Source organism: Anser cygnoides, chromosome 2 (genome assembly GCF_040182565.1).
Source record: "Anser cygnoides isolate HZ-2024a breed goose chromosome 2, Taihu_goose_T2T_genome, whole genome shotgun sequence".
Taxonomy (NCBI): domain Eukaryota; kingdom Metazoa; phylum Chordata; class Aves; order Anseriformes; family Anatidae; genus Anser; species Anser cygnoides.
Genome location: NC_089874.1, coordinates 103,229,029 through 103,246,908, shown reverse-complemented (window position 1 = coordinate 103,246,908; position 17,880 = coordinate 103,229,029). Strand labels below are relative to the sequence as shown.

The window sequence follows — 17,880 nt, the reverse complement described above, 5'->3', positions numbered from 1 at the left end:
GTCAGGCATGATTTACCCTTGGTGATGCCATGCTGGATGTCTTGAATCACCTCTTTGTCTTGCATGTGCTTCGACACTGCTTTCGGGAGGATCTTCTCCATAATCTTGCCAGGCACAGAGGTGAGGCTCACCGGTCTGTAGATCCCCAGGTCCTCCTTTCTACCCTTTTTAAAAATTAGATTGATGTTTCCCTTTTCCCAGTCACAAGGGACTTCACCTGACTGCCAGAACTTTTCAGATATGATGGAGTGAGGTTTGACAACTACATCAGCCAATTCCTTCAGGACCCTGGCATGAATGTAATCAGGTCACATAGACTTGTACCTGTTTAGTTTCATCAGGTGGTCTCGAACCTGCTCTTCACTTATAGTGGATGGGAGTTTGCTTTCCCAGCCTCCATCTACAGGTTCAGGAAAACGAAAGACTTGGGAAGCTGGACTGGCAGTGAAGGCTGAGGCAAAGAAATTGTTGAGTACCTCAGCCTTCTCCATTTCTGTCATTACCATTTCACCCTTCTCATCCATCAGAGAGGGTACACTCTCCTTGGTCTTTCTTTTCTGGCCAATGTACCTATAGAATCCCTTCCTGTTATTCTTTGCATCCCTTGCCAAGCTCAGTCCCATCTGTGCCTTGGCTTTCCTTATCCCATCCCTGCACATCTGGACTGCATCAGTATACTCATTGCAGGCCATGTGTCCCGGTTTCCACTGACTGCACTTCTTTCTTGCACCTCAGTTTGACCAGCAGGTCCTTGCTCAGCGATCCCAGTTGTCTGCCCTCCTTGCCTGCTTTTTTTGCGCAGGGGGATGGAGAGTTCTTGCACTCTAAGGAAAACATCCTTAAAGAGTTGTCAGCTCTGCTCAGCTCCTTTGTCCCTAAGGCCAGTGTTCCAGGGGATCTCAGCTACTAGGTCTTTAAATAGCTTGAAGCTTGCTCTTCAGAAGTTTAGGGTCCTGACTTGGCTCTTTGCCAGGCCCGTATTCCTTGAGATCACAAACTCAACCAGGGCATGGTCACTGCAACCCAGAATGCCTCCAATCTTGACCTTTTTAATGAGCTCTTCCATGTTGCTGAGCACGAGGTCAAGTAACACTTCACCTCTGGTTGGTTTGTCTAGTACCTGGACCAGGATGTTATCCTCAACGCATTCTAGGAATCTTCTGGATTGCTTACAGCTTGCTGTGTATTTTTCCCAGCAGACATCCGGGTGGTTGAAGTCCCCCATCAGGATGAGAGCATGCAAGTGTGATGATTCTTGTAGTTGAAGCAAGAATGCCTCATCCACAGGCTCCCCTTGATCAGGTGGCCTGTAGCAGACACCAACCACAAGCTGTCATTTATTGATGCAGTCTTTAACTCTCAGCCATAAGCTCTCAGCTTGTCCATGGCTGTTTCTCAAAGGCAACTCTTCATAATCAATTCCTTCCCTAATGTAGAGGGCAACACCCCCTCCCTTCCTTCCCTGTCTATCTCTTCTGAAGAGTTTGTAGCCCTCTATTCCAATATTCCAGTTATGTGTCCATCCCACCACATTTCTGTGATAGCCATCAGGTCATATTTGTCTAATTGCTCCATAGTTTCACAGAATCACACAGAATTGTAGGGGTTGGAAGGAACCTCCAGAGATCATCGGGTCCAACCCCCCTGCCAAAGCAGGTTCCCTAGAGCAGATAAATTTCCAATTACAGCAGGTAAGTTTCCAATTCCTCTTGCTTGTTTCCCATGCTGTGTGTTGGTGGAGGCATTTCAGCTGGGCAATTGGTCGTATCATGTTTCTAGAGCCTTTCCTGATTGCATTGGGACAGTTTGCAAATATTTCCCTGCTCTTGCTTAGAGTGATAGTGTTTTCATGTTTACATTTTATTTGCTCAGAAGTGCTTCCCCTTCCCCAACAATATCTAGTTTAAAGCCCTGCTGATAAACCCAGACAGCTTACTGCCCAGAACACTCTTGCCTCACCTGGACAGCTGTGCCACATCCGAAGTCAGCATGTCTGGTCCCTCAAAAGCGCATCCAAAGTCATAGAACCCAAAACATTGGGCATGGCATCATCCTCTCACCCGGTCATTCACTAGTCCCATTTGTCTCCTTCCTGGGTCCCAGTCACCAACTGAGAGGATTGAAGAGAACTCTACTTGCGCTTCTGATCCCTTCAACATCTTTCCAAGGGACATAAAATCCTTTTTGATATTTTGGAGTTTCCTTGTTACACCTTCATTTGATCCTACTTGAAAAAGTAGGAAGGGGTGGTAGTCTTTGGGACCCACCATACTCGGTAGCCTCTTCATAATATCACAAACATGGGCCCCAGACAGGCAGCAAACCTCTCTGGAGAGATTGTCTGGATGGCAAATGGGAGCCTCGGTGCCTCTCAGAGAGGAGTCTCCAATGACTAACACCCTTGATGCCTTCTTTGTGGCACTGGTTTTGATGCAGTTGGGAGATTGAGTCAACTTTGTGTGGTCGGTCTTTCTGAGTTCCCTGTGGTTGATCTTTCTGAGGTCTTTACTAGTTCCCCCGGAGTCACTTCTCTCCTGCCTTAGAACCCCATATCTATTGTGCAGGGGCACTTCAGGGTCGGGGGGAGACTCCTCCTCCATCGCAGATCAGAGACAAGGGTCCGCTCTCCCTCGTCATGTGAGTCTTTCAAATGTGCTTGTTTTGGGCTGCACGCTTGTTTCCCTACTCCTTGCCTGGATTTCAGGCACGGCTGCTGCTCTGCCTGTGTCAGCGTATGATACCATTTGTCAATCTCCTGCTCAGATTCCCAATGCTATGGTGCCTGGTGAGCTACTCTTTTCAACTTCTGTTTGAAGAGCTCATCAAGCTGGGCACACTTGCACCCATGACACCCTCCTCTGCCTTTACACCCTAGGGGGACCTCCAGAGACCGGAGCTCCCTGGAATTGTGGGTCTGGGCTGGTCATACACAGATATGACTGATCCTGCTCAACCTCCCGGCTCTCCCTGCCTGTGCGCACACTCATGCAAACTGACATACCAACTGTAGCGCAAGGCCCTGACTGACGCACCACGCCCTGTTCACCGTGCTCCTGGTTGCTCACTGTCCCCAAGGGCTGCCATAGTGGGAGGGGCTGTTGGCTCTGCCAGTGCCTCATCATCCACCCTTGTGAGGGCTGCCAGGTCAGCGGCTCCCTCTGCTGCCTCGAGTGGCCTCGATGCAGGAAAAAACCCTGCCTGCCTCGATCCCCCAGTCTGCTGAAGAATGCATCTGCTCCAGAGCCGTTTTTCCTATTGCTGGAACATTTTCTATGGATGTGGGTTATTAGTCAGTGTTGTTGTTTTTTTTTTTTTTGTAACTTCTTTTACCCTCCGCTCCCCTCCGCTCCCCTCCCCTCCCCTCCCCTTTCCCCTCCCCTTTCCCCTCCCCTTTCCCCTCCCCTTTCCCCTCCCCTCCCCTCCCCTCCCCTCCCCTCCCCTCCCCTCCCCTCCCCTCCCCTCCCCTCCCCTCCCCTCCCCTCCCCCCCTTCCCTCCCTTCCCTTCCCTTCCCTTCCCTTCCCTTCCCTTCCCTTCCCTTCCCTTCCCTTCCCTTCCCTTCCCTTCCCTTCCCTTCCCTTCCCTTCCCTTCCCTTCCCTTCCCTTCCCTTCCCCCTTCCCTTCCCTTCCCTTCCCTTCCCTTCCCTTCCCTTCCCTTCCCTTCCCTTCCCTTCCCTTCCCTTCCCTTCCCTTCCCTTCCCTTCCCTTCCCTTCCCTTCCCTTCCCTTCCCTTCCCTTCCCTTCCCTTCCCTTCCCTTCCCTTCCCTTCCCTTCCCTTCCCTTCCCTTCCCTTCCCTTCCCTTCCCTTCGCTTCCCTTGCCTTCCCTTCCCTTCCCTTGCCTTCCCTTTAGTATTCGTATAAAAGTACTGTTCTCATAGGCAAAAGTGGTTTATGTTTCTAATATGACACCCCAGAACAAAAAAGTCTGTATCTCTCTCTAATCTTTTATTGTTACTCTTTGACTGTGAAAGAAATCAAGAAGCATTAAGGGTATCATCATATTTTAATGAAAACCAAAACATCTTTTCCTGAATTTGACTCTTTGTTCTTTAGATCTTTCAGATCTCAAGGGGATACAAGCTAATTAAAATTGCAGACGGTTTTCATAAAAATATATTACATATAATAATGTTCCAACAGAACATTTAATTTTCTTTATACATGTATAAAACATAATATAGATGTAGTTCTCTTTCTCGCTGTTAAAATTTAACAGTGCAGATCAGCTCATGGATAAGACTACAGCCTTTGTAGTGTTCTTGATAAGTTGTTCCATTAGATTCTCTAAAGTGCAAGAGTGTGAAATTAAATCATTTTACAATAAATATACTTCAAAAGACTCATTAAGGACTAGATCATAAACTTTTCACTCCCTTTGATATAAAGGTACTTAAGTTCTGTCCCATTAAATCAAAATATTATTTTAGTAACACTGGATAATTATTACTATTTACATTACTTGTTTTGAATAACCACAATAATATTAAAAATATCTTTTTCTAAATAAAAAATAAAGAAAAATATTAGAATTATCAAAATATATTTTGTGACTTAAAGGAATTGAGAAAAATGAATTACAGAATGTTTCACATTAGCTCTCCCATGAGAAAGGAAATATATCCATGGGGTTATTGAATCTGGAATGGCAGCAAGACTCCTAACTCTGTTTTCTGACAAATAAGCACAACTTTTTAAAATAAAATGAAGGATAAGAAAGATAAATCTATAAGCACTAGATTATGGAGACATTTTTATTTTGTCACCTTGAATTAATTAAAATGTAAGTAATCTTCCATTTAAATGTAGAATGGCTCCAATGGAAAAGAGAATCATCACAGAATCACAGAATCATAGGATATTGTTGTGGTTTAACTTGGCCGGCAGCTAAGCACCACACAGCCGTTCGCTCACCCTCCCCCCTCCCTCGCTGGGATAGGGGAGAGAATCAGGAAAAATGAAGCCTGTGGGTTGAGATAGAGATAGTTTATTAGGACAGAAAAAATAATAATAATAATGATGATGATAGTACTACTACTACTAATGTGTACGAAACAAGTGAGGCACAATGCAATTGCTCACCACCTGCTGACCGATGCCTAGCCTATCCCCAAGCAGTCGGCCCCCCCATCCTGGCTAGCCACCCCTATATATTGTTTAGCATGACGTCAGATGGTATGGAATACCCCTTTGGCCAGTTTGGATTAGCTGTCCTGGGTCTGTCCCCTCCCAGCTCCTGCTGCACCCCTAGCCTGCCCGCTGGCAGGACAGACCGAGAAGCTGAAAATTCCTTGGCTAAGTGTAAGCACTGCTCTGAAACAATTAAAACATCAGTGTGTTATCAACATTCTTCTCATCCTAAATCCAAAACATAGCACCCTACCAGCTACTAGGAGGAAAATTGACTCTATCCTAGCTGAAACCAGGACAGACATCCAAGTTGGAAGGGACTCACAAGGATCATCATGTTCAACTCCTGGGTCGCCAAAGGACCACCCAAATGATAAATAAATAAATCTTATGTGTTTGAGAGCATGCTTCTTGAATTCCATCAGGCTCGGTGCTGTGACCACTTTGCTTGGGAGCCTGTTCCACCTGACCACCCTCTCGGTGAAAAACCTTTTCCTAATATCCAACCTGAACATCCTGTCACAGCTCCATGCCATTCCCTTGGATGCTATCACTGGTCACCAGAGAGAAGAGATCAGTGCCTGCCTCTCTGTTGCCCCTCATGAGGAAGTTGTAGACCATAATGAGGTCTTCCCTCAGTCTCCTCTTGTCCAGGCTGAACAATCCAAGTGACTTCAGCCACGCCTCATACATCTTCTACTCTAGACTCTTTACCATCTTTGTTGCCCTCCTTTGGACACTCTCTAACAGTTTTATATCTTTCTTATACTGTTGTGCCCCAAACTGCACACAGTATTCAAGGTAAGGCAGCACCAACGCAGAGTGGGACAATCACTTCCCTTGACCGAGTAGCAACGCTGTTCTTGATGCACATGAGCTATTGTTCTATGTCATATCACCTAGTAGTACTACAATGGTTTTCTGAAGGATCCGAGAGCTCATTTTCAATCTCTGTACCAATTCACAACAGAAAAAGTTACCGCTAAAAGAAAGAGTGTCACAGCAACTTGACTGCATGACACAGGAATAGCACCAGCTCTTTCTCCCCTTTTTTTCTTAGGACGTGGGGATCACAGAATCACAGAATCACAGAATGGTCGAGTTTGGAAGGGACCTCTGGAGATCATCTAGTTCAAGCCCCCTTGCCGAGCAGGGTCACCTAGAGTACATTGCACAGGATGGCATCCAGATGAGTTTTGAATATCTCCAGAGAAGGAGACTCCACAACCTCTCTGGGCAACCTGTTCCAGTGCTCTGTCACCATCACAGTAAAGAAGTCCCCTCTCATATTCAGATGGAACTTCCTGTGCTTCAGTTTGTATCCGTTGCCTCTCATCCTCTCACTGGGCACAGCTGAAAAGAGAACTGGATCCATCCTCTCAACACCCTCCCCTCAGATATTAATGAGGTCTTCTCTCAGTCTTCTCTTTTCCAGGCTAAACAGGCCCAGTTCTCTCAGCCTGTCCTCATATGACAGGTGCTCCATTCCTCTAATCCTCTTTGTAGCCCTCCTCTGAACTTGCTCCAGCAGTTCTATGTCCCTTTTGTACTGGGGAGCCCAGAACTGGACACAATACTCCAGGTGTGGCCTCACCAGGGCTGAGTAGAGAGGAAGGTTCACCCCCCCTTGACCTGCTGGCAACATTCTTCCTAATGCAGCCCAGGATACCTTTAGCCTTTTTGGCTACAAAGGCACATGACTCGTGGTTAGCCTGTTGTCCACCAGGACTCCTCTCTCTCTCTCTGCAGAGCTGCTCTCCAGCAGGTCAGCCCCCAGCCTGCACTGGGGGCTTGGGGTTATTCCTCCCTAGGTGCAGGACTGTGCACTCACCCTTGTTGAACTTCATGAGGTTCCATTTCAGTCTCTGTATTCACTTTGTAAAAAAAAAAAAAAAAAAGGCCTTTCTCTTTCCCAATCAAGTGCACATGACAGTAAGAACATTCTCCTGATTATTTTCCTCCAAGAACTCTTTATAATAGAAAATGTAGAATGCAAGGCTTCCAGATGGAAGACAAATTTGCTTTTATCTAGTAACAATGGCTAATACAGACTGGCTATGAAATAGAGGAAAAACTAATATAACAATCAGAATGAAGCAAATAAGGCTATGTTGGGAAAAAAGCTTCTATATAATATGTAACATGTACCAATACAACATTATTTCTGGACAGAATAGTTTAGTGTGAAAACTTAAAGTTGTGTTCTCGAAAAGAAGAAAGTACATAATCACATTTGTTTATAATATATTTCATATACTGTTATGTGTGTGCATTTTATAATCAGTTGTAGATACATTTGTATGGCTATTTTTATAAACCAATGTAACATGGTCCAGTCCTTTTTACTCAACAGTGTCAGTGAAGGTTCATTGGTGAAAAGTCTGTTTGAATAATCATATTATTCATCTTTCCTCATGAAATGCTTCTGGATACTTATGCTGTGGTTTTTGTTTGTTTGTCTGTTTTCTGTTTGTCTTTGTTTGTGGGGGTATTTTTTGTTTGTTTTTAAGTTTTTTGCTTGGTTTGTATGTTTTTGGATTTGGTGCTCTTTTAGGGTATTGGGGGGTCTTTTTGGAGAGTCATTTCCCTACTGCATTGTTTCCCTTTATGTCTTCATTGTGCTTCTTTACCTAGCACTTAATACCTTAAGCACTTAAAATAAAGAAGATTTTCTAAACAGAATTAAAAAAAAAAAAATCAGGATCATTTGGAATGATCTGTAAAATAAGTGTTTAGTATTATTCATCGACAGTTCTTACACATCATGTATATCCTATATCTGTATTTTGATAACTTGTTGACTTTCCCTTGAAGATGTTGGAAAACTAGAATTGTTTGAAACTCTTTTGGTTTTATGTCAGTTCTTGTCTGTATCCTCTCTTGCCTTTTCTACTGCTATCTATCAGCAGGACCTCTGATTCTTAAGAGCTCATCACCTGTGCTCTTTTCCGTATTTTAAGCTTGAGACATAAATATCCTTTGTGACGTAATAAACATGCCCAATATTATATCTTAAAGTGAGAAATAGATGAGAAAAGGCTGATTCCTGCCTGAATCATCATTGCTCTTGAGGAAGCAATGGCTAACCCCTCCTTGCACAAACTGATTTTATTCTTGAGGGAAGCAGCTCTCACCATTAGGGACTGTGTTTCTGGTACATAACTCTGGGGAAGGAAGGTGGCTCTGCGGGTATCTTGAAGCATATTGCTGAGAGGGGCTCCTCACTAGGACATTAAAAATATTTTCCACCAATGGTTGATTTGGATTTTGTTTTTCCAGGTGACCGGGTGTGCCGCAGGATCAGGCTGCCCAGCTCTGTGTGTCTCAGCATCCGTGCTTCAGCTCTGCTAACCAGGAAGGCCAAAGGCTGAGGGTACCTGGCTTCCTTCCCTGTTCTGCTGCAGGTTCGCTGCCATGGTTTGGGCACTTTCCAGTCGACAGGAGTGTTTCAAGATGATGCAGAGCCTGGAACAAGATGATACGGGGCCTGGAGCATCTTCCCTATGAGGAAAGGCTGAGAGACCTGGGTCTGGTCAGCCTGGAGAAAAGAGGACTGAGAGGGGGTCTTATCAATGTTTATAAATAGCTGAAGTGTGGGAGACAGGGTTTTGGCCAACCTCTTTTCAGTGGTCTGTGGGGACAGGACAAGGGGCAATGGCCAGAAAATGGAGCCCGGAAAGTTCCGCACCAACACGCGAAAGAACTTCTTCACAGGTGATGGAGCACTGGGATAGGCTGCCCAGGGAGGTTGTGAAGTCTCCTTCTCTGGAGATATACAAGACCCGTCTGGACACCTACCTGGGCAACCTGCTCTAGGGAACCTGCTTTGGCAGGGGGGTTGGACCAGATGATCTCTTGAGGTCCCTTCCAACCCCTACAATTCTGTGATTCTGTGATTCTGTGAAATAAGCAACAGTAAATGAGCATAGATTTTATTTAAATGCAAATGTTCTTCAGAATAAACAAGGGAAGAGAATTGCACATTGTGGTGGTTTTACCCAGCTTGGCAGATGAGAAGGGAAAGGGGGAGAAAATACAATGAAAACAACAACAACAAAACAACAACAACAACAAAACAGGGCTCACAGGTTTAGATAAGGAGCTGGAAATCACTCATCAATTATCATCATGGGTAAAACAGACTCAGCATAGGGAGATTAATATAATTTATTACCTATTACTAACAAACTAGATCAGTGAGAAACAAACAACCAAAAACCTAACTAAAAACAGCTTTTCCGCCTCCACCCCCTTCCACCTCCTCCCCCTGAGCAGTACAGGGGAGCGGGGGAATGGGGATTACAGTCAATCTGTTACTGTTTTGTCTCTGCAGCTCCTTCACAGTCACTCTCTTCCCCTGCTCCAACATGGGGTCCCTCCCATGGGATGCCGTCCTTCCTGAACTGATCCTGTGGGGGCTTCCCACAGGCAGCAGCTCTTCAAGAACTGCTCCAACATGGCTCCATACCACGGGGCCCATCCCCCAGGAGCAAACTGCTCCAGCACGGGTCCCCCACGGGCAGCAGCTTCCCCCAGACTCCCTGCTCCTGCGTGGGCTCCTCTCCACGGGCTGCAGCTCCAGCCCGGGGCCTGCTCCTGCGGGGGCTCTCCATGGGCCGCAGCCTTCTCCAGGCCACATCCACCTACTCCACTGGGGTCTCCTCCATGGGTTGCAGCATAGAGATCTACTCCATGTGGGATCCATGGGCTGCAGGGGGACAGCCTGCTCCACCAGGGGCCTCTCTGCAGGCCGCAGGGGAACTGCTGCTGCGTGCCTGGAGCACCTCCTGCCCTCCTGCACTGACCTTGGGGTCTACAGGGCTGCTTCTCACACCTTGCTGACAACTTGCTGTTGTGCAGCAGTGTTTTCTGTTTCTTAATTATGCTCTCACAGAAGTGCAAACAGCATTACTTGTTGGATCAGCTCTGGCCAGCGGTAGGTCCCTGTGGAGCCGGCTGAAACAGGCCCTTATCTAACACGGGGTAGCTTCTGGATTCTTCTCACAGAAGCCATCCCTGCAGCCCCCTGCTACAATAACCTTGCCACGTAAACCCAGTACACAAGCATATAAGTAATGCGAATGTTCTAAATTAACAGCAAATAGAATGATTTTCAAAGTTTTTCATGAGTCATCAGTGGGTCTTTAAAATACCTTTTACTGACAATTAACTCTGTACTCAGAACTCACTGAAAAGAAGAACTCATAGACTATGTTTCAGATTGAAAACAATTTCACAAGAAGAATAAAAGAGAGTGAGCCAAATAAATTTAAATGCCAGAGAATAATTACAAGTATGTATTAAAACTTTGGCAATATTCCAAAGAGACACACATTCAACTAAAGAGTTTAAAAGGCTCTTCTGCATTTCCAAGGCCAAATAGTCATAGCTCAATCAGGAATCAAATTATACGAGGTAATTCAGCAAAAGCTGAATTAGGGAAAGCTTTACTTAAATTCATTTATATTCCAAGTAAAGATGAGCTGCCCTGCCTTTCAAAGTGTAACTCACACAACTCAAAGAGGGAGGCGCTCTCAGAAGAGCTCTTGTAGTGACAGTCAGATCTGCAGCATCCCTTCACGCTCTCTACAGGTACAACTTTTGGAAAACACTTAGCAAATTTTACAGCCACCTCATCACAACAAACATCCCTAGAGAGAAAAGACAGCAGAAAAACCACTTGCCCTTCTTCAGGGTGAATATCCCTTAAGGATGCAAAATGCAAATCTGGTGCACGGGGTACAATTTATTCATCTTTAAACTAGCTTCAGTCAATTTAGCATATTCTGCCAAAGTGATAATCAGTATATTTCTTAGGGAGAATAAATGAATCTTGTACAAATTGTAATCAGGATGGCATAACCAGCTCAGACACTGTAATATATTTTTTTTGAGATTACTGCTCTTATGAAAGCTGTGTGTTTGAGGGACTTATTTTTAATATTTTCCTGCACTAAGTATCCGCACAGAATCTTAAAGTAGATCTAAGCCATCATGTTCTTTATTTCAAATAAAAGAACATTTAAAAAGCTTATAGATGCATTTGCTTTTACAATAAATAAATAAATAAATAAATAAATAAATAAAAATAATCATCTTCAGAAAAATTATGTAGAATCTTTGGTATAGATTCATATAACAAAAGCCTTTGGAGAGTTCAAACAACAACAACAAAAAATAACATTTTTCATAAGTGGAAGAAATGAGACAAACAGAACTCTTTTCTATTCAATATCCTTCCCAAAATTTTGGGCAATATTTTTAGGTTTTAAAAATGTGTACATGACATGGCTTCACCGCATGCATATACTGCAGAGTCGTGGTGTATTTGAAAAAGTATTGAATGGCCTCTCCATTCCCCCCCATTTCTGAAAGCTGTTAGTGGAAATCTCCATAAGAGCAAGTGAGCTATCCTCTGAATTTTAACACAGTAGAAGTGAGCAAGCTACCTCCTTGAGAAGTATGCGTCCATGTACTAATAGAAGGAGAAGGAGAGTTATTATCCATATCAATTTACCTCTAAGTAAATTTTACACTTCACTATCTCACTGAAAGGTCATAAAACAGATGACAGGTCCCTTCTTTTCTTGTAAGTTTAACTATGTCAGTAGAAGTCCCTCTGAAACTGAAGAGTAAAATAGATGAACAAACCAGTACCGCTGCTTCTCTTCCGATCTACCAGTTTTCTCCATCCTTGTGACACTGAACATTTCTGATCCCAGCAGTATGAATATTCCCATAGGAAATCTTTTCATTTTCTCTTCATAGATTTGTGATGCAGGACATCCCTCTACCACAGTGCTACTGTAATTCTAAACGTAAATAATACTGAGCATTACTGTAGGCATCAAGCACTGATATTAGTCTGGTGTACAGTCCTGTATTGTCTGACTCTGCTTTGACTCCAGAACTGCCTCTTTCCCTCTTCCAGAGTTTTCTTCAGGGTTTTTGTGAACCAGGAATGGAGTGAGCAGGTGGAGGTCTCTGGACACTATCCTTCCTTTCCTGCAGTGCTGCTTGTTTCTCATGCTTGTAGGCAAGGAGTGCCCATGCTGTGCATTTGAGAAGATGAAAGATTAGTACTGCCATGAGGTGAGGAGGTGCAGCATGGGAAGGAGTGTCTCCTGCAGTGCTGGAAGTCACCTGCAGGGACAGAAGTCCTTTTTCCAAGGATTGACAGGAGAAAAATAAAAGATTCTCAGAGGTACTTTTCAAAAAGCATGCTCTGCCCTGGAATATTTGCCGAAGGGACGTATTCTAGCCTCCTATAACACACCTGCCAAAAGGAGGAGGTTAATGAGGTAGAGCTCAAACTCACACTTACTCAAATGCCCAGTGAATTGTGTCCTGAAATTTTAATAGGTTCTTTTCACTTAATGTCAGTCTGTTAGTACTTGTTATGCATATCAGAGATTCAGATAGCACTGTGTAGCACTAATATGAATACAGTTAATAAATATATAAATGAAATTTAATCTCGTTGGTCCCCCTTTTTAAAAAAAAAAAAAAAGTTTGTCTTTGGATACACCTGCATTTGCCAACATTGACATCTTTCTGAGATGGCTTGTAAAGATAATAATAATAATGGTAATAATAATAATAATAATAATAACAATAACAACAACAACAACAACAATAATAATAATAATAAAACATGCTAAATATTTATTAGTACCTTGATAATAAATTATAGGGTAAAATGACTTCGGTCTGGTGTGTGACATGTCATGGTCAACCATTGCCCAGATAATTTTGTTAAACAAACTCAGACTGGGAAATAAGATCATTGGTGAAATATTTAAGAATCTAAACCATGTTCTGATTTGAATATTTTTCTATTTTAAAGCCAAAATGCTATTAAAACTACTAACATTAGTACTAGGTTTAAAAATAACAATAATTTATGCTATAGTCTAGTTGCTAATACCTGATTGCAATATCATTCCCCCTAGGCTGAAAATGTGTAAGGTGAGAGAAGTATTCTCACATCAATTACTGACATTCAAGGTGTTAACTCCCCATGCATGCACTGAAAACCAAACAGAATTAGGTTAATAATTATAAACAGATCAGGATATACAGACGTAACAATTTTAGCATGGTTTAGAAAAGCTAGTGAATGCATCTGTCCTGCTGAAATTATTATTCCTTCTTTTTTTTTTTCTTCTACTTTTTATACATTAATAATAAATAATAATAATCCTGCTTATAGTTTTTAAAGAAAACTAGAATACATATAATCCCTTTTTACCTACTGTCAAAATAAGAGAGTGTCTAGAAATAGCCCCAAGGATAAACTTATAAATAGAAAACCTGGACACAAGTCGTTTCTGGTATTTTTTATGGTACTGATGTTAGTCTTTAAGTTCTAATATCATAAATTCAGAGAACTTTTATTACCCATACTGCTTTCTTGCTGATATCTATCTAGTCTCTGACAGAAAACTGACAATCTGAGATTAAAAAAAAGTACAGGATTACTTATGAAGATAAATATATTTGGAGATGGAGGTCTACAGGTTCTAGTGAACCACTATGGCCTGAAATGTAATGCCATTTGCTGCATTAGTACCACGTTCCCTATAAATATTCTTAAATCTTCTTAAATCTAAGTGCCTGTCAGTAGTGCATTTACTAAAATAGCTGATGTTTTCCACATTTTCAATGCATTCTTACTCTGATTCCTTTTCCAAAGGGAGAGTAGTGCATTACACAAAGCGTTTTGTAGGAATGTTTTTACTGTGGTTTTGTTTTTGAGCTGCCTTTCAATGTATCTTTCAGAAAATTCACCCTGAAATGGAATGCAGTTCTATGATCAGAGCTGTGTTTTCATTTTAAATTGCCTCCCAGGAAAGATCTACTTTCCAATAATAATAATAATAAATAAATAAATAAATATTGATTGATTGATTGATTCTCAGTATCCACTAGTTCTTCCCAGTAAATAAAAATCATGGTTAAACCATAGGACAATCATTAGTAATTGTCAAATAACAGTTGTATGATGTTAAATACTACCTGCACAAAAATCACTGGGAGAGAACTTAATGAAGGAATGCATAATGATAAAAAAATCTAGTAATGATAAAATCTAGTAAAAGTAATATTATTTTAAAATAAAGTTATTATCTTGGAGGTCTCATTTTGAACACTTATTCTAGATCTTATGTCATGTTTGAGATAGCTATTAAAAGTACAAAAATCAGCTAAAGTTGATCTTTACTGGCAAAAGCAATATAATATGTTAAACTGTAATTTTCACTCTGTTTGGTTCCTTATTCAGTTCCTAGAAACATCAGAACCTCAGGCCTTAAATTTCCTTCACTCAAATAACAGAGGAAAGTAATAAGACATTTAGTTGCTGTACTTGGAACTTTTCCCTTGCATAGGATATACATAATACCGGTGAAATTATTCATTATTCATAACAAGCCAATCATTTCTACTCCTCATAATGACTCCAAATTGAACATTGAAATGTTTAATATCAAATAATTGAAAACGTATTTATTCAGCACAACAATTAAGAGTGGTTTTAAATCTCTACAATTTTGAGAGGGTTTAATGTTAATGTTGAGCAAACGCTAAATTCTGGGCTTAATCAAGTCAATGTGTGAAATTCATGCTGTCTTTTCTATGTGTAAGTACTTAATGCTATGTCTATTTCTCTCTTTTTTTTTTTTTTTCTGCTACATTTGATGAGCTGATTGACGATGTGATTTCTTAGATAGCTGTTTCAGAATGATATAAATATACATTCCCAAGGACATAAATATTCAGCTCTAGCTTCTACAAAAGTTGTACATGCGATTTTGAAATTTTCTTTTTGAGTAAATTCTTCATTCTAGTGCAAAAAAGAACACAAAGTGTATATCAAATATAGTGAATAACTTGTACTTTAATGCAAATATCTGTCTGTATTTTATTTAATTTTCTTCACTTTGGCCCTAATTTCAGTAGACTATGTGAATATGATACTACCAGGATGAGTATGAATGATGCCATGCGTGTTTAAAATTAAGCATACTATTAGCAGCCTGTTCTACGATGTCTTCACAGAGACCAGAACTGTTTCTGAGAACTGCTTTTAATCACCATGATATCGAGAACCTCATGCATTGCTCTGAGGTCCATCAAAGGTAACCTCCATCCACTCAAATATAGTTTTCTAGCAACATTTTACCCTTTAAAGTTTATCATCTTCACATGTTTGTCAATGTCAAACTGCACAAATGGCCTCTATATCCTTTATGCCCTTTATGCACATGTTAAGCTTTATAAATGCTTATTGCTTTCAGATATTAGAGAAATAATAAGCTTGCAAAGCAAAATGCTGGATTATAATGTATGAAATAATGCCATTGTTACCTGAGAAAAACATCTTGCTGATCTCTCTGGATATGAATCAGTCTTTCTGATTTAGCTAAAAAGTACCTCTGTGTGATGCTGAATGCTCACAAGGTGAAAAAATACCATGAATGATGGAGGATAATGCTAAAAAAGAAATTCTCTCACATTTTTGATTTCATTAACTTCAGTGGGATTCCTCTTTCAGCCAATAACAGCTATACCTATGTCAAGTTGCTAGTGAGTTCAGAAACTTAAGTTCTGTTCACAACACTGCAATTAACCTCAACAACATGAAGTAAATCCCAACAGCTTTTAGTTGCTCATCTCTAAATGAAGACTTTTAGAGTGCTTTGATAAATGTAAAAAATGACTGGTGTTAGATTTTCTTTTTACTTTTGTGAACTGCATATAACTATCTTAAAAAGAAAAAATGTGAGAATATATGTTATGAACTTTTATTTTTCATACATAATTGCTGACAATAGTGTACATCTCATCCATCATAGTAAGCTATGACTGCATCTGATTAACTTAATATAGTGTTAATGTAATAAGGGAGAGGTAGCCCTCATTCATCATATTGTGTTATAGCAATAATATAGTGGAGTATTGTGTTTGACTGATGTAATAAGTTTTTAATAGAAGGCAATAAAGATATTATCAGAAAACCATCATTAATACCTGGAATTTTTAAAGGCTGTTTCTAATGTGCTTCTTAGTCTTTCAGTCACCAAGATGCAATAAGAAAGATCCTCTGAGACTGCAGAGGCATTTGAATATGCAACATTATGAATGCGCTATTTTTGGCATTGCAATAGTGAAGCACATTTTGTACTACTTAGCAAATCTATGCTGTGAGTTAAATAGAATATTTTTCTGCTGAACATGAGGGTCTAATAGAATAGAGACTAATAAAAGGTCACGATAAGTCCTAAATATTTACTCTTTTGGCTTTGTCATGAAGACCAAATCTTTTTGCTCCTGTAGGAATACAAGGATATTATTATTATTTTTTCTTTTTTAATTAATATGTAATGTATAAGACATATTAGATTAATCAAAAATCTTTCCATGATCTGTAGCTTCATTCTAAAAAGGAACAACCTATATTAGTGCTTGCACATACTTTGTGTCTGTTAAATGAACTTGAATTGAACAAATTAGGTTTATATTCAGGGGACCAAAACCAACTGTTTGCCTTCATTAACAAAACTCTCTCTGAAGGTGGAATTTCAAATCATTCCTCATATATCTTCAGAAAGATACCAGTTACATTCTTCATCTTGGTGTTTTGTTCTTGTTTGTTTGACTGTTTGTTTGATTGTTTGTTTGTTTGTTTTCCTATATCAGTTGACAGAGATTTATAGTGTAACATAAGTTTGTACAGGTAAGTTATTTTTGTTAAATCATACTGGATTTGTATAAAAATCTAAGTTTCAAGCATTATTTTTTTTTTAATCTTACACGATTTATTCTTACATGACAGTATATAATGCACAACATTTATATTAATTTCATCAAGAATGGTGTGTTAAGAAGATGAAAAACAATATTCATTTTTTCATCTATTTTTCATCTAATGCAACAACAATCACGCTAAAAATAATGAAATCATCTGTTCCAGATAGAGTAACTGCTTTTCCATGATGTCAAATCATAAATGACAAAATGTCAATTAAAAAAAAGGAATATTTTCACAGTGCTGGCCAATTCCTATCTTCACCTCCAAGCACAAATTTTCTTTCATCCACGCAATGCTCTTATAAATACTGCATTCGTATACCTTGATAAGTTCATAGGACTGATAGCATTTCTGTCCAAAATGATTTTATTTCAATTTTAGTTTGCTAAGAAACTTCATACAAAGAAAAAGGACATTAACAACTTTCTCTTCCCACTAGGCTGGATTACTTTAAGTATATGTAAAGCTGAATGGCTAGGCTTCCTGAAGTATGGAGTGCTACAATCCATATTCTCCACATCTCAGCCCTTTTGCTGGCTCCTAACAAATTCCCGATGTATCTTGGAACCAATTCCTTGGTTCCAATTTTCCAAGTAACTAATAATTACATCAATTATTAGTTGTTATCCCCCCCACCCCCCCTTTTCACTCTCCCCTCTACGCCCCATTTCCTTAGAAATCTGACAAATTCACAGATTAAGCACATAGATGCTGATGCAGTTCCCTATTCTTCCTTAAGAAACTCTTTGTATCCTTACAAAATTCTCACATTCCATTTAGTCTCAATCCTATTCCCTTCAGAAAAACAAATATATTGCACCTGTATCACATTTCTGGCATTAAAAGTAGATGTTCTAAAGATTCCATAAATCTGTCCAAAGGCTAAACTTTTGATATTGAACTGATAAGTACTGTAGAAAAAAAAAATGTGTTTGCATTGTG

At 40.5% G+C, this 17,880-nt stretch overlaps 1 long non-coding RNA gene across 1 annotated transcript in view; it reads left to right on the top strand.

The window, feature by feature from the left end:
- The window catches only part of LOC136790157 (uncharacterized), a 134,300-nt gene extending 124,735 nt beyond the window's left edge, over nucleotides 1–9,565 (top strand). The window contains exon 3 of the long non-coding RNA XR_010829586.1: nucleotides 8,406–9,565. This is a non-coding gene — a long non-coding RNA (uncharacterized lncRNA). The remainder of the gene's footprint in view (nucleotides 1–8,405) is intronic.
- The last annotated feature ends 8,315 nt before the right edge of the window (nucleotides 9,566–17,880 follow it).